This window comes from Saimiri boliviensis, chromosome 4 (assembly GCF_048565385.1).
Source record: "Saimiri boliviensis isolate mSaiBol1 chromosome 4, mSaiBol1.pri, whole genome shotgun sequence".
Lineage (NCBI taxonomy): Eukaryota > Metazoa > Chordata > Mammalia > Primates > Cebidae > Saimiri > Saimiri boliviensis.
Window position 1 is genome coordinate 153,803,592 of NC_133452.1, and position 24,255 is coordinate 153,827,846.

The following is a 24,255-nucleotide window of genomic DNA, read 5'->3' on the forward strand; positions in this document are numbered from 1 at the left end:
TTTAATGTCAACAATGTTAGTAACACTTATATTTGCATAGAGGTTTATAGTACCTGAAAGGGCTTACAGTTTGCAAAATATCTTCACCCCCTATCTATTGTCCCATTTGATTCTTAAAGCAAGTCTGTAAAAAGTAGGTGTTTGTTTTTGTTTTTTGTTTGTCTTGTTTTGTTTTTATCATACTTTAAGTTCTGGGGTACATGTGCAGAACGTGCAGGTTTGTTACATAGGTGTACACGTGCCATGGTGGTTTGCTGCACTCGTCACCCCATCATCTATCCCCCTGCTATGCCTCCCCTAGCCCCAAGAAAATGTGGCACATATGTACCACAGAATACTATGCAGCCATAAGAAAGGATGAGTTCATGTCCTTTACAGGGACACGGATAAAGCTGGAAACCAACATTCTCAGCAAACTGACACAAGAACAGAAAACCAAACACCACATGTTCTCACTCATAAGTGGGTGTTGAACAAAGATTAGGTATTGTTATCCTTATTTTACAGACACAGAATCCTGTGATGCTGGTAGAAATAAGAATAGAATGGGGGTGGCACTGAGCACTCCAGGAATTATAGGCTGTCCACCCCTGAGAGTGGCCTCAGCTCTGCTTCTCACTATTTCCAGCTTCTACCAGCCCTTCTGCCTGTGGGTTCCAGCTCTCTCAGCTACAAAATAAGGAAGATGCATTACTTCCCTTGGCTTTAAAAATCATATCATCTTAAAATCGGTGAGATCTTGAGAGATGATGAATTGCCTAGGAAGTCTTTAACTTTTTGATCCCCCTGGTTTTTTCCAAGAGATGAGATAATAGTTTAAATTTCAAATGCATCCTCTCTTTCTTCACTTCTGCCCAAAGTAGAAATCTCTGAAATATCCTTGTTCTCTCTTTGGGAATGGTAACATAAGCAGAGCTCCACGCATGTTGACTCCGCATTCTTCCGGCTCACCTCTCTTATGAACAGAGGCTGTGGAAACACTGACACCATTATATGCAATGATTTATTACCGTATCTCAGGGACAGGATGCAGGGCCATGATGAAATACACCCTCGTGGACCTGACAGCAGCTCATCAGAGAACCATTCTCCCAGGCTGGCAGCTTCTTCTCTTCCTCCTTCTGTTATCCAAATAATAGAATAGTAAAATCGAAAGACTGGAGGAGCGCTCAATAGGTCAGCTCATCTAGCGCTAGGACTGGGGTAAGGATGGCTCCTAAATCACCCAGCTTTCTCTCCTTATAGAGGTTCTGTTTGGTTGATAATCAATTCCAGAGCCAGAGAAAAAGGCATCAGAATGTAAAGAAAGGTTTCCCTTTCCATATCCCACTTGCATTAGAGTATAAATTATGAAGGGCACTTTAATTCCACGTCCCAGTTTCCAGCAGTACAGAGACTCTATTGGTTTCCTCTGAAATTACATTCACTCCAGCCCCATCATTTTCTCTCTGTCTCACAAGCTTGCCTGGAGGACACTGATAAATGGCATCCTGCCAATCCGATCACTCAATGTCTTCAGAGGAAAGCTCCCAAGTCTTCTCGGAAACCTTGGTGTTCATTCATAAACATTTATTAAGCACTTACTAAGTGCAAAACAAAATCCAGGGTCTTTTGCTTTTCCTCCTTCCCTTCCTTCTTTAATGGAGAAACGTTGTTTGAGCTTCTACTTAGAGCGTGACAGATGCAGTGTGGAGATAATGACGAATTAATCAGTGCCAAGGAGGAGCTCATGGTCAGTGGGAGGGAGGGGGACGTACAAATAAATACGAGGCGGCAAGTGGAACAGGAGAGAACACAGATGCCCAGATGTCGGAGTCAGACCCACTAGGTGTGACTCCCTGCTTGGGTCCTCATTAGCTGCATGACCTTGTGACAGGGCATGTCATTTCTATGAGTTATGCCCTTTTGTGTGAACTAGAGATGATTATACCACTCCCGAAGGTTTGGCATGCAGATGAAGTAATACAACATATGTAAATATCTAATGCAAAACCTGGGTTATACTAGGCGATCAGTAAATATTAGTCTCCTTCCCTCTCAGCTAAATATGGTATATCATTGTAAGTGCTATGCCATAATTATCTGAGTAATGCTACCCAAGGTTGTATATCCTCAGAGCAAGAGAGAAGACTTAGGCTCTGAACTTCCACCTTTTCAGGGGCACTGTGAGGGTGGTGGTGGGGTAGGGGAACCACAGGGCACTAATGTCATGGGTTTTGGGAGTTTGATGAGTTTCCTGGGGCAGACCATGACTCCATGGAGAAATTAAGCTGTGGCTTCAGCTTTTTATTTTATTTTTTTTGAGACTGAGTCTCGCTCTGTTGCCAGGCTGGAGTGCAGTGGCGTGATCTCGGCTCACTGCAACCTCCACCTCCCAGGTTCAAGTAATTCTGGCTCAGCCTCCCGAGTAGCTGGGACTACAGGTGCGTGCCACCACACCCAGCTAATTTTTTTCATATTTTCAGTAGAGATGGGGTTTCACCATGTTGGTCAGGATAGTCTTGATCTCCTGACCTCGTGATCCACCCACCTCAGCCTCCCAAAATGCTGGAATTACAGGCGTGAGCCACCGCGCCTGGCCCTTCAGCTTTATGTTAAGACATATAAGCAATTCACTCACTAGGTGGTGTCCTTGAGAGACAAGGAACTTACCTTGAGGAGAGACTCAAAATGTCCAATTTTGTTTGGGCTGCTGTGGGGGATTGGCAAGGAGGGATGCTTTTGAAGGTAGTGGTCACAGGGTCTTCTGGTCTCACCTCCTGAGTTTGTCAGATTCCTCAAGAGGGGGTGAGCTACGAGGAAGCAAACAAACAAAGGATAAAGTTTGAATCACAAGAGATGCTACTAGAAACCCCCTTTTATGGCCTAACAAAGTTTAAAGCCAGATATGAGTCAGATGAGGACCTTGCATTCTGACACCTTGCATTCTGTGGTTGCAGGCTAACCCCAGTGAGGTTACCGGCTGCTTCCAGGAGCCATGGCCAGGCAGACAAAGGCAGGAACCTGGGGTCCCATCTGTATGAGGAAAGTGCAGTCTGTCTATGCAGTGCCCGGGGAGCCACAGAGCAAACATCCATGTCATGGGGAACGAGAGTAAATGCCACAAAGTGAGGAAGGTGAGGACCATCCTGGCTGCTTGGGGTCACAGTGTGAGCACATGAGGGATTTCTCCAGACAGAAAGAAGGTGCTTGAACCCGACAAGCCATTGTAATACTTGCCATGTCTCTGGCCACTGCTGACGACTCTGCCTTATAGCTTTTGCAACTCTTTTTTTTTTTTTTTTTTTTTTTTGATGGAGTTTCGCTCTTGTTACCCAGGCTGGAGTGCAATGGCGCGATCTCGGCTCGCCGCAACCTCCGCCTCCTGGGTTCAGGCAATTCTCCTGCCTCAGCCTCCCGAGTAGCTGGGATTACAGGCACGTGCCACCATGCCCAGCTAATTTTTTGTATTTTGAGTAGAGACGGGGTTTCACCATGTTGACCAGGATGGTCTCGATCTCTTGACCTCGTGACCCACCCATCTCAGCCTCCCAAAGCGCTGGGATTACAGGCTTGAACCACTGCGCCCAGCCTTATGACCGTAACTGTTTGGAACACCTGACCTAAGAGAGATATATTAAAGGTGTTCCTGGGGCCTCCAAGGTGGTCTGTTTATGAGAATCTCTGTTGTTGAGAGTATGAATATGAGATAGAGATTTGGTGCCTGGTAGAATGGCAGATATGGATAGACCCAGGGAGAAGCAAACACAGAAAGAATAGCTGAGCTCTAGAATGAGATTCATGAACTCCAGCTGCTAATGGGACCATAAGACAACTCAGTTTCTCAGAGCTCCTTTTGATTCCAGAACAAATTCTCAGCCCCAGTCTCCTGATATTTTGCTGTTCCCCTCTTCAGTCCTTCATGGGCTTGGTTCTTTGACCTAAATGTGGCTACGCATCATTGCCATCATTTTCTGACTTAGCTTTCAAAATACCTGCCGGCAGAGGGTTCATTCATTCTATGCAAACCCAAATGCCTGAAACTTTTTGTTGCAAGGAACCGAGGAGAGGGGACTCTCACTCTGATGATCCATATTCTTCTAGAGTATCTCCAGGCTACCAAGACCAAGGAAAGCCTGTGTTCCATATAAAGGTATTTAGTTGCCCAGAGAGAAAGGGATCTGACTGTTTGAGGGTTGGGAAGAAGACTCTGCAATGGAGGTTTCACTTGCGATAAAGCTGACAAGGGATGCTGGTGTGGACGGGCAGAGAGAGAGGGGATGTGTTCTCAGCAAAGGCAGGACTCCAGCACGTGCAGAGGCATGGAGAAATGCAAGTTTGAGTCATGCGGAGGAGTTGCTCTGCGTGTCTCGGAGGCACGGTGGGAGGCGAGGTAGGGAATACCAGTTGGGTCAGACTGAGAAAGGCACTGAAGCCGCTGTAAGGCTTTCTTCCGGACGTGAGTGGTGGCTTCTAGTCAAGGGAGGTACACAGCCAGTGTCCTATTTGACATGGTAACTCTGGCAGTAACTAGGAGTCCTGGTGGGTGGTAGGCAGGAAGACCATTTGGAAGCTAATGGAACAATTCAGGCAGAAGAAAGTGAGGACCTGAACGGAGGTCATGACAGTGGAGGAGAAAGAGGAGCAAGACTGGGAGAGATTTAGAAAGTCGCCACGGCTGGACTGGATGAATGGCTGCATATCACTGCTAAGAGAGATGAGGCAATGCAGGGAGGGTGACTCTGCTTCTGTTTGGGGCAACAGGAGCACGAAGGTGGGATACACTGAAACAGATAACCTCGGGACAAAGGATACACTTTGGGGGAAAGGTTGATCTCTGGTCAGGAAACACTGAGTTTTAGATGCTTCTAGGACACTGTAGTCCAGGTGCTGACAGTAGCTGGAAATAGCATCCCAGAATTCAGGGGAGAGCCAGAGTTGGAAGTGTGGGTTCGTGAGTATTTGGTGTATATGTGGTTTATGTTATGGGCAAGCACGAGATCACCAGGGAAGAGCAGTGTGATGGTGATAGGATGAGAGGTTCAGGCTAAAACTGATGAAGATCAGTGTGAGAGATGGAGGCCTGAATCTAGGAGACCTATCGAGTTGAAGAGAAGTAATGAACACAGTACCCTTCCAGCCTAGGCTTCATGAGGTTGAGCCCTTTGCTCTGCAGATTTAGAAGTTCGTCTATTAGTTCACCTAAGGGATGATCTGACCAAGGTCTTGACCTCTGATTCATCTAACCAAACTCAAGAATCTGCTTTCTTTTTTTTTTTTTTGAGACGGAGTTTCGCTCTTGTTACCCAGGCTGGAGTGCAATGGCACGATCTCGGCTCACCGCAACCTCCGCCTCCTGGGTTCAGGCAATTCTCCTGCCTCAGCCTCCTGAGTAGCTGGGATTACAGGCACGCGCCACCATGCCCTGCTAATTTTTTGTATTTTGAGTAGAGACGGGGTTTCACCATGTTGACCAGGATGGTCTCAATCTCTTGACCTCGTGATCCACCCATCTCGGCCTCCCAAAGTGCTGGGATTACAGGCTTGAGCCACCCGGCCAAGAATCTGCTTTCTAAACTAGAGTGAGGTTCTATTAATCCACAGGTGGAACTACTAAGATACACAAAACTAATCAGGCCCTGATGAAAGTATAGAAACTCCAAACTCATATTGCTTTCTGTGCTATCTCCTTCAAGGTGGAGACATTTCTATTAAAAAACAAATATTGGTTGTCATCAGTAGTATTCAGAGGTCCTATGGAGTATCTCATTTTACTGTGCTTCCCTTAATTGTGCTCGAAATATTGCATTTTTAAAAATAACTTGAAGGTTTGTGGCAACCCTGAGTCAACCAAGTCCATCAGTACCAATTTCCCAACCACACGTGCTGATTTCATGTCTCAGTTTCAGCATTATTTAGCAGTACAGTTTTTCTAAATTGAGGTACATACATTGTTTTTAAAGACATAATGCCATCGCACACATATTAGACTACTGTATCATATAAACATAACTTTTATATGCACTAGGAAGTCAGAAAATTTATGTGACTTGTTTTACCATAATACGTGCTTTATTACAATGGTCTGGAACCAAACCCACAGTATCTCCAAGGTGGATGCCGGTTGTGTGGCTGAAAGCCCCCAAACCAATTGTGCTATAGTTAAATAAATTTGATAAAACTATTTATAGTTTATCAGTGGCTCACACCTGTAATCCCAGCACTTTGGGAGGCCAAGGCGGGCGGATCACAAGGTCCGGAGCTGAAGACCAGCCTGGCCAATATAGTTAAACTCTGTCTCTATTAAAAATACAAAAATTAGCCGGGCGTGGCGGTGCACGCCTGTAATCCCAGCTACTTGGGAGGCTGAGACAGGAGAATCGCTTGACCCAGGAGGCAGAGGTTGTGGTGAGATGAGATTGCGCCATTGCACTCCAGCCTGGGCAACAAGAGTGAGACTCTGTCGCAAAAAAACAAAAACAAAAACAAACTTAAGTCCTTCTCTTGGATGATCACAAAGTACATATGAATTAAAGACTTTAAGGCGTTCCAGAGTAAAGCAACCTGTTATACTTAACCCGGCATTTCCAAACCCCCTGATCATAGAACTCTCTCACCTATGATGCCAGCCCTCCTTTCTGGGCTGGCACAATCTGTCTAATCAATAGCTCCCCTTGGATATATAACAGACATTTCAGCCTTAACATGCCCAGAACCAGATTCTTGAAATCTGCCTCTTCCAGCTAGTTCTCATCCCCCCCATCTTAGTAAATGACACCTTCACTTTCCAGTTCCTTGGTCCCCAAATCTTGGAGGCTCTCTTTTTCTAACACGCCGCATGTAAAAATCAGCAAATCCTATTGGCTCCATGAAAACATATCCCCAATCTGATGACTTCAGTTTCATTTTCACCATCTAGTCCAAACTGCTGCCGTCTGCCTCCTGGACTGTTACGTTAGCTATCGAAGCGGTCTCCCTGCTTCCAAACTTGTTCCCATCGTCTACTCTTCATACGGCAGCTTTGAAAACTCAAGTCAGATTGTGTCACCCTTCTGCTCAAAATCCTCCAGTGGCTTCCCACCTCAGTCCAGTAAAAGCCAAAATTCTTAGGGTGGTTGATGACGCCCCCTACCTGATCTGGCCTTCCATTACTTCTCTGATGTGACCTCCCAGCAGTGTGCCCTTGGTTCCCTCTGCTGCAGGCACACCAGCCTCCTTGCGAATGCTCCTGCCTCAGGACCTTTGCACTTGTGGTTTTCTCTGCCAGGAATGCTCTTCTCTAGACATCAGCACGGCTCACTTCCTCATTTCGTTAGGGTCTCTGCTCCAATGGCCACTCATTTTCTAACCACCTTGTTTAAAATATATCTGCTTTGCGTTTCTTCACGGCTTCTATCAACATATCAGTGTGTGTATATATGTGTATGTGTGCGTATGTTGTTACTATCTGCACCCCCTGCCTCCCCCACAACTAAGGTATAAGCTCCATGAGAAGGACTTTGCCTTATTCACTGCTGTATCCAGTATTTCAAAGAGTGGCTGACATGGCATAAATATTTTGTTAAAGATCTGAATAAACGAATAACTCCATTACTACATCTGCAGAGCACACCTGAGAAACTGCTTTAGACTTTTTCCATGCCTGCTCTGGGCTGTGATATAGCTCCGCCCCTCCCTTTCGCTCTCCTTCCCTTTCCTTCCTTCCCTTTGATGGAGTCTCACTCTCTTGTCCAGGCTGGAGTGCAATGGTACGATCTTGGCTCACTGAAACCTCCACGTCTTGGGTTAAAGCAATTCTCCTGTCTCAGCTTCCCGAGGAGCTGGGACTACAGGCACCCACTACCACGACTGGCTAATTTTTACATTTTTAGTAGAGATGGGGGTTTTGCCATACTGGCTAGGCTGGTCTCACCCTCCTGACCTCAGGTGATCCACCCTCCTCAGCCTCCCAAAGTGCTGGGATTACAGCCATGAGCCACCATGCCCGGCCCCTTTTCCTTTTTCATATTCCTTATCAATCATGTTATCATAGACGTATTTGGAGTTGCAGTGTTTCCAGGCTGTATTTTATGCTGGTTTCATTTGAGATTGTTTGCATTATCAGATAGAAAACAATCTCCAAGTCATAGGGATGGAGAGCCATTCACAGGAATCTGAGAGGTTCCTGGGAATTGCTAATCTCATCTATTTATATTGTTTTAAAGAATAACTCATGATTTTTGAAATTCAGTTTGTTTTCAAGGAGTACGGTTAGAAACTTGGAAAAGGCCTTCATAAAATGGAGGCTCTGAACATTGAAGACACGAGTGACTTCTGTTTAAAGTATGCTGCACTGTGAGAAGTCAAAAATTGGGGGTTTAAAATAGAAGGATGAAAAGGACCAGAGTCAGCTGATCTAGAAGTGAGTCAACACTTATGTTTGGTTTCAGGTGAATGTCTATACTCAACTCAAGCAGAGTGCACAGTTTTGCCTTATACTTGTTTAACTGTTTACTGCTGATTTCCCCAGCTAGAGTGACAGTCCCATGAGAGGAGGGACTTTGTCTTGTACACTGTGCTTCCAGTGCTTAAATAGTACCTGACATGTAGCAGGTGCTGGTTAAATACTTGTCTCTTGGTCCTGCTTTACACATGTTCATTCTAGTCTTTTCCTGCTGCCTACTAAAGACTTATTCTCTGCTTCCTGACTTACTCATTTGGTGTGTTTTACTTATGATGCTTAACGTGTACTTTCACACATATTAACTCAGGAGACTGTTAAGATTTATTGAGTATCTACTATGTGCTTGGAACAAAGGTACAGGAATATGTGAGGTTAGTATTCTAACCCATAAAAAGCTACTTAGTCTCCAGGGATAGTTTGTATTTTGAAGCAGGAAAAGCCTATATAAAACTTTCTCCTGAAAAAATAGACTCAAAAATACCTAAAAGTGCTATCTGATGCTTCCTTGCTGTTTATGGACCGGAGCAATGGAATGTATCAAATAAGTAGAAGAAATGAAGACAGAGGGAGTATTGACATAAGGAAAAGGTCACATACTTACTAAAGGAATTGCAACACAAGCCAGGGAACTCAGAGCGTCACATAAAAGATACTGCGTTGGGCTCAGTGTCTCCCGCCTGTAGTCCCAGCACTTCAGGAGGCCCAGGCGGGTAAATTACTTGAGGTCAGGAGTTCGAGATCAGCCTGGCCAACATGGTGAAACCCCATCTTTACTGAAAATACAAAAATTAGTCAGGTATGGTGGTGGGTGCCTGTAATCCCAGCTACTCGGGAGGCTGAGACAGGAGAATCTCTTGAACCCATGATGCAGAGGTTGTAGTGAGCAGAAATCATGCCATTGCACTCCAGCCTGGGCCACAGAGCGAGACTCCATCTCAAAAAAAAAAAAAAAAAAAAGATGCTGGGTTTCACTTGCCCTCCTCTGGTGATGATTCAAAAGCCCATTGGCTTGTTTGAACTAAGATGTAAGACAGTGGCCCCAAACTCCCATCTTAATAATAGCACAAGTAAGTACTGAAGGCACCTACTCTTTCTCAAGAGTTCCAAATCCCTCTTAATACGGTTTTACATTCCATGCAATATTTTGTTCTTGATGTTTTCTGATCTTCCAATTGTACTACATCCCTAGGAAACAACAAAACAAGTTTCAATTAGTAAAGCTAATTTTCAATTAGTAAAGAAGAAAATCTTACAAACTTTCCTTCATAAGCACATAGCTATACCCTTGAAAGAACCTTAGCTCATCGTGTGATCACGAAAAGAACACAATATCCTATATGAGTCAAACCCGAAGATGCCAGATGATGATACATAAGCTTTTAAAGACGGTCAGAGAACTGAGCCAACACTTTAGTTTTGTTCTTTAAGGATAGAATGCTGGAGGTTCTGGGTACTGCCGTATTATGCAGGAGGGGTGAGGGATGATGTCCTCATTATCCTTGTTTGCTAGATTTGGGCTGGTTGCAAGGTGGGGCTGGAAAGTCCCCTGCTGGTAACAATGTGAAGTGTATTGGTACTTGGGACTCAAAGGCACCTTCAAAATTGATGTGTAAGTGTGAAGGTAAATGCTTTCTTTAAATATGCTTTCTCTTCTTACTTCTCCATAACCCCCATGGGACGTTTTCCATGATTTAAAGCAGAATGATTTACTGTGACTTCAATGTTCTAAAGAACTCTTTTGTCTACGCTTGACCTCATCTCAGCTGCCACTGTTTTAGTAAGGGTTCTGGTTAGAAATCTTTTCTACCAAGGGTAGGAACTTTTCCATTGTAGGGGTTGGCCCTCTGAAGTTTCACTGAAAAATCAGCTCACAGAAGGCAGGTTAATTGGAGAAAAAGTGTACAAGTTTTATGTGTATACACGGAAGACTTCAGAATGAAAGCCTGAAGATATAGGGGAAATTGTCCTTTTTTTTTGTTGTTTGATTTTGTTTGTTTGTTTGTTTTGTTTTGTTTTTTGAGATGGAGTCTCGCTCTGTAGCCCAGGCTGGAGTACAGTGGCACGATCTCAGCTCACTGCAACCTCTCCCTCCTGGGTCTCGGTTCAAGCAATTCTCCTACCTCAGCCATTCAAGTAGCTGGGGTTACAGGCACGGGCCACCATGCCCAGCTAATTTTTGTGTTTTTTAGTAGAGATGATGGAGTTTCACCATGTTGGCCAGTCTGGGTCTTGAATTCTTGACCTTGTGATCTGCCTGCCTTAGCCTCCCAAAGTGCTGGGATTATAGGCGTGAGCCACGAAATTGTCCATTTTTATGCTTACATTCAACAAAGTATGGCAGCCATGTAAAAATGTATTGCAAGCAGCCTGAGCAATGGAGTGAGACCTCGTTTCTACTGAAAAAAAAAAAAAAAAAGTAGCTAGACACGATGGTGTGTGCCTGTAGTCCCAGCTATTCAGGAGGCTGAGGCAAACTGTTCTTGGCTGCTCCCAGTTTCTGGTGATGGTCAGTATTCCTTGACCTGGGGCAGCAACACTCCAGTCTTTTCTCTGTGGCCAAATTACCTTCTCCTGTAATGTCTGTGTAAATTCCTTCTTCCTCACTATTATAAAGTCACCTGTTTAATGGCCTTAGGGCTCAGGCTCACCTGGATCATCCAGGGTGAACTCCTCATCTCAAGAACCTTAACTTCATAGCATCTGCAAAGACTCTTTTCCCACATAAGATCACATTCGTAGATTCCAGGCATGAAGGCACGGACATGTTTTTGGGAAGGAGCACCGTTCAACCCGCTCTATACACCATATTTATTATTCTGTACGTGTAGCTTAAGTTAGTCTTGACAGCAGCTACAAAGGTTTTTAAATTAGCATTCTGACCTGAACCTTCATAAATCATTATTCCTTGAGGACAGCAGCCAAGGACAAGTCTAGATTAAGATTCTGAACAGGAGAATGGTTGATAGAGGGAGTTAGACACTCAGAACCAATAGCCAGAGACAAGGCAGGAAATTCACATGCGTTAAATATCTTTTCCATTCGCTTTCAAATATGGCCTTGTGGCCAGGTGCTGTGGTTCAAACACAAGTTAATAATCAGGACTTTTATTTTTTCTGGAAAGCCTCAGACTGCTCCTAGAATCCTCAATGTCGGCAAGTGAAGAATATGTGCATTCCTAACACTTTGGGAGGCTGAGGCAGGAAGATCGCTTGAGGCCAGGCGCTCATGGCTGCAGCGAGCTATGATCTTGGTATGCAGGGAGCGCCGCTGCACACCAGTCTGTGCATCAGAGAGTGATCTGTCTCAAAAAAAAAAGGGAGGGGGGCTTGTTCAATTCTTATTACAAATTGGATGGACCTAGTCTAATCCATACTTCTGCAAATAGGGAAAGAGGCTCAAGAAGCTAGGTAGCAATGTTCTCAAGTCCCACCAACCAGTAAGGGCAGAGCCAAGATTCTGACCCAAATCTCAGTTCTTGTCTCCAAAGCATACATCCCCTGTCACCACAAGTGGGGATTTCCGGGTGTATCTGGGACCTCCAAACCAGCTGTTACTGCCATATGCCTATGTCCTCCCTCTGCTGGGGTTTCCAATAAGGAGAAGAGGACAGTGCTGTTAAGGCTTTGACAAAAGTTGGGTTCTTGGTCTAGGTCAATAGTTTCTGGATTTGATACACTGTATTAGGAAAGGAGAGGCAAGAACTAATTATGAACGGTGTTCCTGTCTGTGGCGATCATATACGATTACCATTATTGCGTCTCCACAGCTAGAAAACGGAACAGGTAGGACAGGCTTGAAAAATCCAAATGTGATTTTCAGGGTGGGGGATTGAGCAAGGACATATGAAGGTATCAGTGTGATAATTTAGTAATCAGTTTCTTCTTTCTTCAATAAGTTTAAAGAAAAAAACCCAGGGGCAAGAAATTTTTTTGTGTGAAAACTAATTATGACACTTTGAATTTAAAAACATATTTGGAGGAAAGAAAAGCAAATACATGGAAGATAAAACAACTTGATTTTCAAGATTAACACAAGTATAAATTTTGAATGTCTCTTTGGTGGGTAAGGAAACATTTTCATTCTAACTATGAAGAACTGAAGAGAGAATTTCTTCTCTGGTCATATGCACAAACTTCAGATCCTTTTTTGCTTCACCTTAAAAATAGTTGAATAACATCAGCATCCAAGAATTTGAAGAGACCATTGTTAATAGATGGATGATAATAGTTCAACCTGCCTGAGAGAAACTGCATTTAAGGAGAAAGCTCCTGCCAGCGTAGCCTTTGGTAAGAGTGTATTTCTGCTAAAGATGGAGGTTAAATGCTTAGAATTGCTGAACAGTTACCTCCTTTGCAATGGTTATTAAGCAGGGTAGCCAATTTTTAATTAGATTCAAATGTGTGAATTACTAATGGTTTAATGACAAACACTATTTAATAATCAGGCCTTTTATTTTTTCTGGAAAGCCTCAGACTACTCCTAGAATCCTCAATGTGGGCATGTGAAGAATATGGGCATTCATGGGTCTCCAAAGTTTTTCTGTTTTATCTTGTAGACAAGGGCACAAACAGTTAACTTGATTTTATTGAATGTCTCTTCATAGTCAAGATATAGTGTTAATACCTCAGGCAGCTTGGAGAGCCACACCAGGACACAGCCCCACTGGTTGGCTTAATTGCCTGTGCTCTCACCCTCCTGGATCCAGTTCTTGGAAGTGTTTTACTTTTCACTGGAATACTTCCAGAGGATGTCAACTGATTAGCCAATCAAGCTGGGTGCTGTAAGATGTACAACCCTCCAGGCACATTTAAATCCTATTAGTGGATTCTTCCAGAGAGAAAGCCTGTGAGACGTACAGAGATGAAGCTGTGATAGTGGAATAACAGATCTGGGGTTAATACTTCCTGGCAGGGGAGGCTGCCTGGAGTGTCTCATGTCTCTCCAATGATGGCAGATACTTCCTTTCTAACTAGGAGCTGACTGAACTGGCCATTCTGAAAGCAGTAGCTGTGGCTATAGCTGAAACGACAGTTGCACATGCTCAGCGTAAAAAGAACTCTGATCATTTAAGTCATCTTCACACATGATCATCACTGTCTGCAAATTCCAAAAGCTAAGTGTACTTGGTACCATGGACTCTCCATTCCCTGTGGCTTAAGGCTGTCTCTGGCCCCACAAAGTCTGGGGCATGCTCAGTCTTCTGGAATTCATAGCTATTGGCCAGGATGATGGTGTCTTTCTAGGTTGAAAAAATGTCTTTCAGAAGTTACTAAAATTTTAAACAAATACTGTTTTGGCAAAGATGTCACCCAGAGGCTGTTTACATTTATGATAGCAGGTATATTTAGTACTAATAATCTGTAGCATTTACAGAAAACTTACTGGCCATTAACTTTTGTCTTCAAACAACCCTATGAGGGAGGTAGTATTATCATAATTTACAGAAAACAGACAGAGAGGTTAAGTAACTTGCAGAAGGTGATACAGCTGGTAAGTAGCAGAGCTGGTTCCAAAGCCCACACTCTAGTTAACTATAATGCTAAAAGTCACGTATATTATCTAACTGATTCTTACTTTCAGTTGTGTAAATGATCTTGCCACGAGGATGAAGACGACTTGAACAAGGGCAATATGGACAGCAGGGAGGCACTAGAGCATGATAGTCTAAAGCATGAATTTCTGTGTCACCTAGTAATGAGTTGATCCCCCAGGTCTAGCACATACAGCTGTGAAATCTTGGGCAAAATGTCTTAGGACCTCAGTTTCCTCATCTGCAAAATGGGGACAACAAGGGTACATAACTCATAGGATTGTAACAGTTACATGTGACAATTGTGACAATACCTAACATCAATTAAATGCTTCTTTTTGTGCCAATGATGAGAAAGATAAAAGTGATTAGCTTTGCCCTTGGCATGTAAATATTTACATTAGCTATTATTATTATTATTTTATTACTGCCTGTCAAACCCACTTTGACAAACTTCGAGAGATTATCAACTTCTTTTGCCATATCAGAATTCTGACCCCAGAGGTTCGATCCAATGTGGCCAAATAGGAACAGCTCCAGAGTGCAGCTCCCAGCAAGCACGATGCAAAGGGTGACTGCTCACTGCATTTCCAAACAAGTTTTCACTGCCCACAGACCAGGAGATTCCCAGACCGAAAAGCATCCTGAGTTTTCAGCATGGCTGGTGCCATGGGTTGGTGCACAGAAACTCACACAAATCTGGGCAGCCATTTCAACTGGTACTTGGAATGCCTGGGAGACAGAGCCTCCAAGTGAACTGAAAGGGAGGGGGCTGAGACAGGGAGCCAAGCGATCTGGCTCGGCAGGTACCACCCCCACGAAACAAGCAATCTGAAATGCTTCAGATTGAGAGTTTCGCAGAAAGCACAGCTGGATCCGGGATGGTCCAGCTCAGTGGAGGGAAGGGCATCTGCCACTACTGAGGCAGTCTGTCAATAACGAGGCAGTTCACACAGCAGCTGGGTGGAGACTGCAGCAGCTCAGCAACACTTCTGCTGGCAGACTGTGACTAGACTACTCCATGCCAGGCAGGGCATCTTTGAAAAAAGGCAGCAGCATGTCAGGAACTTATAAATAAAGCCAACCTTCCTAGGTCAGAGCAACTGGGAAAAGAGGAGGTTATGAGTTCCACTGCAGCAGACTTAAAGGTACCTGCCCAGCAGCTCTGCATGAAACAGCAGAGCTCCCAGCACAGCACTTGAGCTCCTATAAGGGACAGACTGTCTCCTCAAGCAGCTTCCTGACCCCCATATACCCAAAGAGACACCTCATAAAGGAGTGCTCAGGCCGATATTTGGCAGGTACCCTTCTGGGAAGAAGATAACAGATGAAGAAACCGGCAGCAACCCTTACTGTTCTGCAGCCCCTGTGGGTGATCCCCAGGCAAGCAGGATCTGGAGTGGACCTCCAGTAGTCCTGCAGCAGAGGGGCCTGACTGTTAGAAGGAAAACTAAGAAACAGAAAGAAATAGCTTCTTCATCAACAAAAAGGATGTCCACTCAGAGACCCCACTGGAAAGTCACCAACTACAAAGACCACAGATAGATAAAGCCACTAAGATGGGAAGAAACCGTGCAAAAAGGAGGAAACACCAAAACCCAGAATGCCTCTCCTCCTCTAAGGCATTACAACTCCTCACCAGCTAGGGATCAAAGATGGATGGAGAATGAATCTGACGGATTGACAGAAACAGGCTTCAGAAGGTGGGTAAGAATAAACTTCTCAGAGCTAAAAGAACATGTGTTAACCCAATGCAAAGAAACTAAGAACCTAGAAAAAAGGATAGATGAGACACTAACTAGAATAAACAGCTTAGAGAAGAATATGAACGACCTGATGGAGCTGAAAAATACAGCACAAGAACTTCACGAAGCATACACAAGTTTCAATAGCCAAATCAACTACTCAGAAGAAAGGATATCAGAGATTGAAGATCAACTCAATAAAATAAAATGAGAAGGCAAGAATAAAGAAAAAAATGAAAATAAATGAACAAAGCCTCCAAGAAATATGGGATTATGTGAAAAGACCTAATCTACGTTTGATAGGTGTACCTGAATGTGATGAAAAGAATGGATCCAAGTTGGAAAACACTCTTCAGGATACTATCCAGGAAAACTTCCCCAACCTAGCAAGGCAGGCCACCATTCAAGTCCAGGAAATATAGAGAACACCACAAAGATATTCCTCAAGAAGAGCAACCCCAAGGCACATAATCATCAGATTCACCAGGGTTGAAATGAAGGAGAAAATGCTAAGGGCAGCCAGAGACAAAGGTCGGGTTACCCACAAAGAGAAACCCGTCAGACTCATAGTAGATCTCTCGGCAGAAACCCTACAAGCCAGAAGAGAGTGGGGGCCAATATTTAACATCCTTAAAGAAAAGAACTTTCAACCTAGAATTTCATATCCAGCCAAACTAAGCTTCATAAGTGAAGGAGAAATGAAATCCTTTACGGACAAGCAATTGCTGAGAGATTTCGTCACCACCAGGCCTGCATTACAAGAGCTCCTGGAAGAAGCACTAAACATAGAAAGGAACAACCAGTACCAGCCACTCCAGAAACATACCAAATGGTAAAGAGCATCAACACAATGAAGAAATTGTGTCAACTAATGGTCAAAACAACAGTTGGCATCAAAATGGCAGGATAAAATTCACACATAACAATATTAACCTAAATGTAAATGGGCTAAAAGCCCCAACCAAAAGACACAGACTGGCAAATTGGATAAAAAGTCAAAACCCATCATTGTACTGTACTCAGGAAACCCATCTCACATGGAAGGACACACATAGCCTAAAAATAAAGGGATGGAGAAAGATTTATCAAGCAAATAGAGAGCAAAGAAAAGCAGGAGTTACAATCCTAGCCTCTGATAAAATGGACTTTAAACGAGCAAAGATCAAAAGAGACAAAGAAGTGCATTAAATAATGGTAAAAGGATCAATGCAACAAGAAAAGCTCATGATCCTAAATACATACGCACCCAATACAGGAGCATCCAGGTACATAAAGCAAGTTCTTAATGACCTACAAAGAGACTTAGACTCCCACACAATAATATTGGGAGACTTTAACACCCTGCTCTCAATATTAGACAGATCAATGAGACAGAAAATTAACAAGGATATCTAGGACTTGAACTCATATCTGGACCAAGCAAACCTAATAGACATCTACAGAAATATCTATCCCAAATCCACAGAATATACATTCTTCTCAGCACCTCATTGCACCTACTCTAAAACTGACCACATAATTGGAAGTAAATCACTCCTCAGCAAATGCAAAAGAACAGAAATCATAACAGTCTCTCAGACCATAGGGAAATCAAATTAGAACTCAGAATTAAGAAACTAACTCAGAACTGCACAACTTCATAGAAACTGAACAACTGGCTCTTGATGTTGACTGGATAAACAATGAAATGAAGGTACAAATAAAGATGTTCTTCAAAACCGACAAGAATGAAGACACAATGTACCAGAATCTCTGGGACACATTTAAAGCAGTGTCTAGAGGGAAATTTAAAGGAATAAATGCCCACCAGAGAAGCGAGGAAAGATCTAAAAGGGTTAGAGGAGCAAGATTAAAAAAATTCAAAAGCTAGTAGAAGACAAAAAATAACTAAGATCAGAGCAGAACTGAAGGAGATAGAGACACAAAAAACCCTTCAAAAATTAATAAGCCCAGGAGCTGGTTTTTTGAAAAGATCAACAAAATAGACCACTAGCCAGAATAATAAAAAAGAAAAGGGAGAAGAATCAAATGTATGCAATAAAAAGCAAAAAAGGGGATATCACCACCGATTTCACAGAAATACAAACTACCAACAGAGGTTACTACAAACAACTCTATGCCCATAAACCAGTAAACCTGGAAGAAATGGATACATTCCTGGACACTTGCACCCTCCCAAGCCTAAGCCAGGAAGAAATTGAAACCTTGAACAGACCAATAACAAGAGCTGAAGTTGAGGCAGCAATTAATAGCCTACCAAACAAAAAAAGTCCAGGTCCAGATGGGTTCACAGCTGAATTCTACCAGACGTAGAAAGAGGAGCTGGTACCATTCCTTCTGAAGCTATTCCAAACAATCCCAAAAGAGGGATTCCTTCCCAAATCATTTTATGAGACCAACATCATCCTGATACCAAAGCCTGGCAGAGACTCAACAAAAAAAGAAAGCTTCAGGCCAATATCCATGATGAACATAGATGCAAAAATCTTCAATAACATACTGGCAAACCGATTGCAACAGGCCATCAAAAAGCTTATCCACCATGATCAAGTAGGCTTCATCCCAGGGATGCAAGTCTGCTTCAACATATGCAAGTCCATAAATGTAATTCACCACATAAACAGAACCAAAGACAAAAACCATATGATTATCTCAATAGATGCAGAGAAGGCCTTCAACAAAATTCAACAGTCCTTTATGCTAAAAACTCTCAATAATCTAGGTATCAATGGAATGTATCTCAAAATAATGAAAGCTATTTATGACAAACCAACAGCCGATATTATACTGAATGGGCAAAAACTGGAAACATTCCCCTAGAAATCTGGCACTAGACAAGGATGCCCTCTCTCACCACTTCTATTCAATATAGTGTTGGAAGTTCTAGCCAGAGCAATTAGGCAAGAAAAAGAAAAATAAAGGGTATTCAATTAGGAAAGGAGGAAGTCAAATTGTCACTATTTGCAGACAACATGATCGTATATTTAGAAGACCCTATCATCTCAGCCCAAAATCTCCTGAAACTGATAAGCAACTTCAGCAAAGTCTCAGGATACAAAATCAATGTGCAGAAATCACAAGCATTTCTATACACCAATAGCAGACTAACAGAGAGACAAATCATGAGTGAACTCCCATTCACAATTGCTACAAAGAGAGTAAAATATCTAGGAATACAACTAACAAAGGATGTAAAGGACCTCTTCAAGGAGAACTACAAGCCACTGCTCAAGGAAATAAGAGAGGACACAAACAGATGGAGAAACAGTCCATGCTCACAGTTAGGAAGAATCAGTATCATGAAAATGGCCATACTGCCTGGAGTATTTTACAGATTCAAAGCAATCCCCATCACCTACCAATGACCTTCTTCACAGAACTTGAAAAAACCACCTTAAACTTCATCTGGAACCAAAAGAGAGCCCACATAGCCAAGATAATCCTAAGCAAAAAGAACAAAGCCGGAGGCATCACGCTATCTGATTTCAAGCTGTGCTACAAGGCTACAGTAATCAAAACAGCATGGTACTGGTACCAAAAGAGATATAGACCAATGGAACAGAACAGAGGCCTTGGAGGCAACGCCACACATCTACAACCATCTGATCTTTGACAAACCCAGCAAAAACAAGCAATGGGGAAAGGATTCCCTGTTTAATAAATGGTGTTGGGAAAACTGGCTAGTAGTGTGCAGAAACCAGAAACTGGACCCCTTCCTGACACCTTACACTAAAATTAACTCCAGATGGATTAAAGACTTAAACATAAGACCAAACACCATAAAAACCTTAGAAGAAAAATAAGGCAAAACAATCCAGGACAAAGGCATAGGCAAGGACTTCATGACTAAAACACCAAAGGCATTGGCAACGAAAGCCAAAATAGACAAATGGGATCTAATTAAACTCCAGAGCTTCTGTACAGCAAAAGAAACCATCATTAGAGTGAACCAGCAACCAACAGAATGGGAAAAAATTTTTGCAATCTACCCATCTGACAAAGGGCTACTATCCAGAATCCACAAAGAACTAAAACAGATTTACAAGAAAAAAACAAACAAGCCCATTCAAAAGTGGGCGAAGGATATGAATAGATACTTCACAAAGAAGACATATATGATACCAACAAACATATGAAAAAATGCTCATCATCACTGGTCATTAGAGAAATGCCAATCAAAACCACATTGAGACACCATCTCACACCAGTTAGAATGGCGATCATTAAAAAATCGGGAGACAACAGATGCTGGAGAGGATGTGGAGAAAAAGGAACACTTTTACACTGTTGGTGGGAGTGTAAATTAGTTCAGCCATTGTGGAAGACAGTGTGGCACTTCCTCAAGGACCTAGAAATAGAAATTCCATTTGACCCAGCAATCCCATTACTTGGTATATACCCAAATGATTAGAAATCATTTTATTATAAAGACACATGTGCACATATGTTCATAGTGGCACTGTTTACAATAGCAAAGACCTGGAACCAACCCAAATGCCCACTGATGATAGACTGGACAAGGGAAATGTGGCACATACACACCATGGAATATTATGCAGCCATAATAAATGATAAGTTTGTGCCCTTTGTCGGGACATGGATAAATCTGGAAACTATCATTCTCAGCAAACTGACAGAATAACAGAAAATCGAACACCACATGTTCTCACTCATAGGCAGGTGTTGAACAACGAAGACACAAGGACATGGGGAGGGGAGCATCACACACTGGGGTCTGTTGGGGGGGCAAGGGAGAGACAGTGGGGCTGGGGAGGTCGTGGAGGGTTAACATGGGGAGAAATGCTAGATGTAAGTGACAGGGGGATGGAGACAGGAAACCACATTGCCATGTGTGTACCTTGCAACGATCCTGCATGATCTGCACATGTACCCCAGAATCTAAAGTACAATAAAAAAACAAAAAAGAATTCTGACCCACTGAATATGATTCTTTATAAGTGGGTCAGGAATAGAGCCTGGAAATCTTTTTTGTTATGTACAATTTCACCTATAATTTATTTTCCATTTTAATCTAATGCATAATTGAAGACACTTTTAGAATATCACATTATACGTTGCTTCTGTTACTCTCAGAAATACTTCATCTTTGTCATAGGATATTACTAAATCTAGCTGAGTTTCCAACTTCCCAAGAACCTGATAAACAGGTTCATTTTTCTTCACAGATTAATAAGAAGGAAATTAACTCTGAATCCTGATTCTTATCTACAGTTTAAGGGGGAAAATACAGTTAAAATGACTTGAAAACATAGTCACAGTCAAAATGATGGGGTTATTCTGCATCTGTCAGAGGTACTCAGGAGCTGCAAAGTAGCACCTGCAATAACAGCCCTGATTTTCTAACCCATTTCACAATCCACTCTTGGCAAGAAGCTCTTTTTACCTTTTGAACTGTCAGATGCTTGGGCCTAGCAAATTGGGTACAGTTTTTCGATTACACAATGAGTTCCTTCCCAGCTTAAAAACTGATTTCACATTACCAGCATGATTTATCAAGGAGAGAGCCGTCTTAAGGCACAAGTCTAAATTATAGAGGTGGCCCTGGGGTATAAGCAAAAGCACTGCAAAATTTCAGATATAATAAAACATAGTGAACCTGCTATTACCTATGTCCTAGATACAAAAGACGCTTAACTGATAGCCTGGGAGAGCTGGCACCAACACCCCACTTTATTAGGGGGCTACTGTTTCATATTTCCAGGCCAGGAAGCCCTATTTCTTGGTAGCTAGAAGCATTCATTAAAAAAACTAAACAAAGTTTGGATCACTCTTACCAAGCAATCAAGCATAGTCTCTTGATTGGGGCCAGCTGGAAGCCAGCTAGTTGGGTCAAGTTAGCTGACTTCTTTCCAATTAATGCTTTTTGCCCCTCCTCCATAGGCCTGCCCAAGGTGTTCAGTGCCTATGTTTCCCTCTTCCTTCAAGCAAAACCAACTGTCACACCCTTTACAGTATATATATATATTTTTGAGATGGAGTCTCGCACTGTTGCCCAGGCTGGAGTGCAGTGGCGTGATCTTGGCTCACTGCAACTTCTGCCTCCTGGGTTCAAGCGATTCTCCTGCTTCAGCATCCCAAGGAGCTGGGACTACAGGTGCCCGCCACCACACCCAGCTAACTTTTTGTATTTTTAGTGGAGACCGGGTTTCATCATGTTGGCCAGGCTGGTCTCAAACTCCTGACCTGGTGATTTGCCCACCTCAGCCTTCCAAAGTGCTAGGATTACAAGCCTGAGCCAACGCGCCCAGCCGCTTTCACACCCTTTAATCAAGCATCAGTACAGCTGACCCTTGATCAATGCAGGCATTAGAGGCACTGACCTAGTGCACAGCAAAAAACCTGTGTAAGTTTTGACTTCTCCAAAACTTTAATAATAGCCTCCTTGGACCAGAAGCCTCACCAAAAACATAAACCAATAGTATATGTGATTAACACATATTTTATATAGATATTAGATACTATATTTGTTGATAAACTAGAGAAGACATTCTTTAGAAATTCATGAAGGGCCAAGTGTGATGGCTCATGCCTGTAATCCCAACACTTTGGGAGGCTGAGGGGGGTGAATTGCTTGAGCCCGGGAGTTTAAGACCAGCCTGAGAAACATAGCAAATACAAAAAATACAAAAATTCGCTGGGAATGATAGCACATGCCTGTTTTCAGCTACTTGGGAGGTTGAGGTGGGAGGATCACTTGGGATGGGAGGTTGAGGCTGCAGTGAGCTATGATTGTGTCACTGCACTCCACCTGGGGCAACTGAGCAAGACCCTGTATCAAAAAAAATCATAACGAAGAGAAAATATATTTACCATTTATTAAAGGGAAGTGGACCATCATAAAGTCTTCATCCTCGTCATCTTCACGTTGAGTAGGCTGAGGAGGAGGAGGAGGGAGAGGCTGAGCTGGTCTTGCTGTCTCAGGTGTGGCAGAGACAGAAGAAAATCCACAATTCACATGTAAGTGGACTTGCACAGTACAAACCCATGTTGTTCAAGAGTCAACAGTACTGTAAGGTGCTTGTATCTTCTTAAGGCTTTTACTTTTGCTCTTTCAATTCATTATACTGTCAGGGGCCAAATCCCTAATTGAAGGGTTGGGGGACAGTGTGGCAGAGGAACAATTGAATGAGAAGATTGGATGTTCAAAGTCTGGGTGTTAGATCTGCTATCTAGCAGGCTTTTCATCCGCCCATTCATCTTGGCCCTTAGTTTCTTTATCTGTCAAATGGCTAGGTTGGAGAATCTGAATTTTTATAACTCTTAGACTCATGGATCATTTGTGATGCTCATTCCAGAGAAGAAGAAACAAAATACAGTGTTCTTTTTTTCTGCTCTGATCTGCAATTCTAACAGAGTTAGAATCTAAACTCATGGGGGAACATTTTCAGGATGTTAACACATTATCCCTGAATGTTCACCTCATCACGGGAGTGGAAATGAGTGAGAACTGGCATGAATTCAGTGTCTTGTGAAGTGCATGCTGTGGCCTATAGGATTCTTACCGCTGCTCTTTGAAGTATATCATGTTATTGTCAAAGTGGAGGTGACGATACTGAGATTTAGGACTTACCCAAGGCTATTCCACCAGAAAATGGCAAGGTCTATCAGTTTTCCCAGTGTCTACCACAAGACTGGCCCCATGCATAATATCTGACTTGAAAGACAATTCTGGGCAAATTCCTGTGATCCCAGGTGGGAAGTCCCAGCTGCTCTGCTTCTTTGCCCATCCCCAACATTCCTGTGTTCAAAGAATCTGGATTTCCTTAGACTCAGGAATCCAGCATAAGATGTGTAGTTGTACCTGAGACAGTGCCAAAGAACACACTTTTCTTGGGCCAGCTTCAACCATGGGTGGTGGGCAGATGACCAGCTAATGTTCTTGGAAGAGGATCAAAGGTCTCATGTTACGCCTCATGGCTTATCTGTTAGGGTGGTCAACTTGTCTCAATCTCCCAGGGATGTTCTCAGTTTTAAAACTGAGACTCCCGGGTCCACAGAATGCCCTCTGTCTCAAGAAAACAGAATGGTTGGTCATTCTGTAGTTTCCAGAGCTCTGAATGTCTGTAATTGGGAGAATATACCTTATACTCTACATTCAGTACAAATAAAAAAAATTTCTGCCTATTGGCACGTTACCTTATCAGACTTGGAGGTTTTGTTTGAGATGGCCTGCTGCAAATAGAGACTTCTACGGAGTATGTAAAGTTTATTTTGAGGCAGGGAGACTCTCAAATCAGCCAAAACCTGGATACAGTGAGAAAACTCGAGATTATTGGTTGGGAAAGCAATGTCACAGGTGTGTTCTCACGAGCACGAGCCACGCTCCCAATTGATGCTCCCAATTGCAGGGTTGATTTGCAATCAAGCTGCTTCCCACCTGAGTAAGTCTGTTGCTTAAGAAGCAGGTGAGTGGCCACAGAGAATTGTTTGTTTAACCAGGAACTACAGTTACTGGTTCTCTTCAGCCAACCTGGGAAAACTGGGTAATTACAATTGCAAGGGGCCGACTCAAACTTAAAGGTACATACACAGGCTCA

At 43.0% G+C, this 24,255-nt stretch overlaps 1 long non-coding RNA gene across 1 annotated transcript; it reads right to left on the reverse strand.

Moving 5' to 3' along the window:
* Positions 1–2,686: 2,686 nt before the first annotated feature.
* On the reverse strand, positions 2,687–23,878 carry LOC141584174 (uncharacterized). The gene is made up of 4 exons (XR_012517112.1): positions 23,855–23,878; positions 22,529–22,592; positions 9,511–9,607; positions 2,687–2,792 (listed from the first exon to the last, which is right to left on the reverse strand). It is a non-coding gene; the product is annotated as an uncharacterized LOC141584174 (long non-coding RNA).
* Positions 23,879–24,255: the final 377 nt, after the last annotated feature.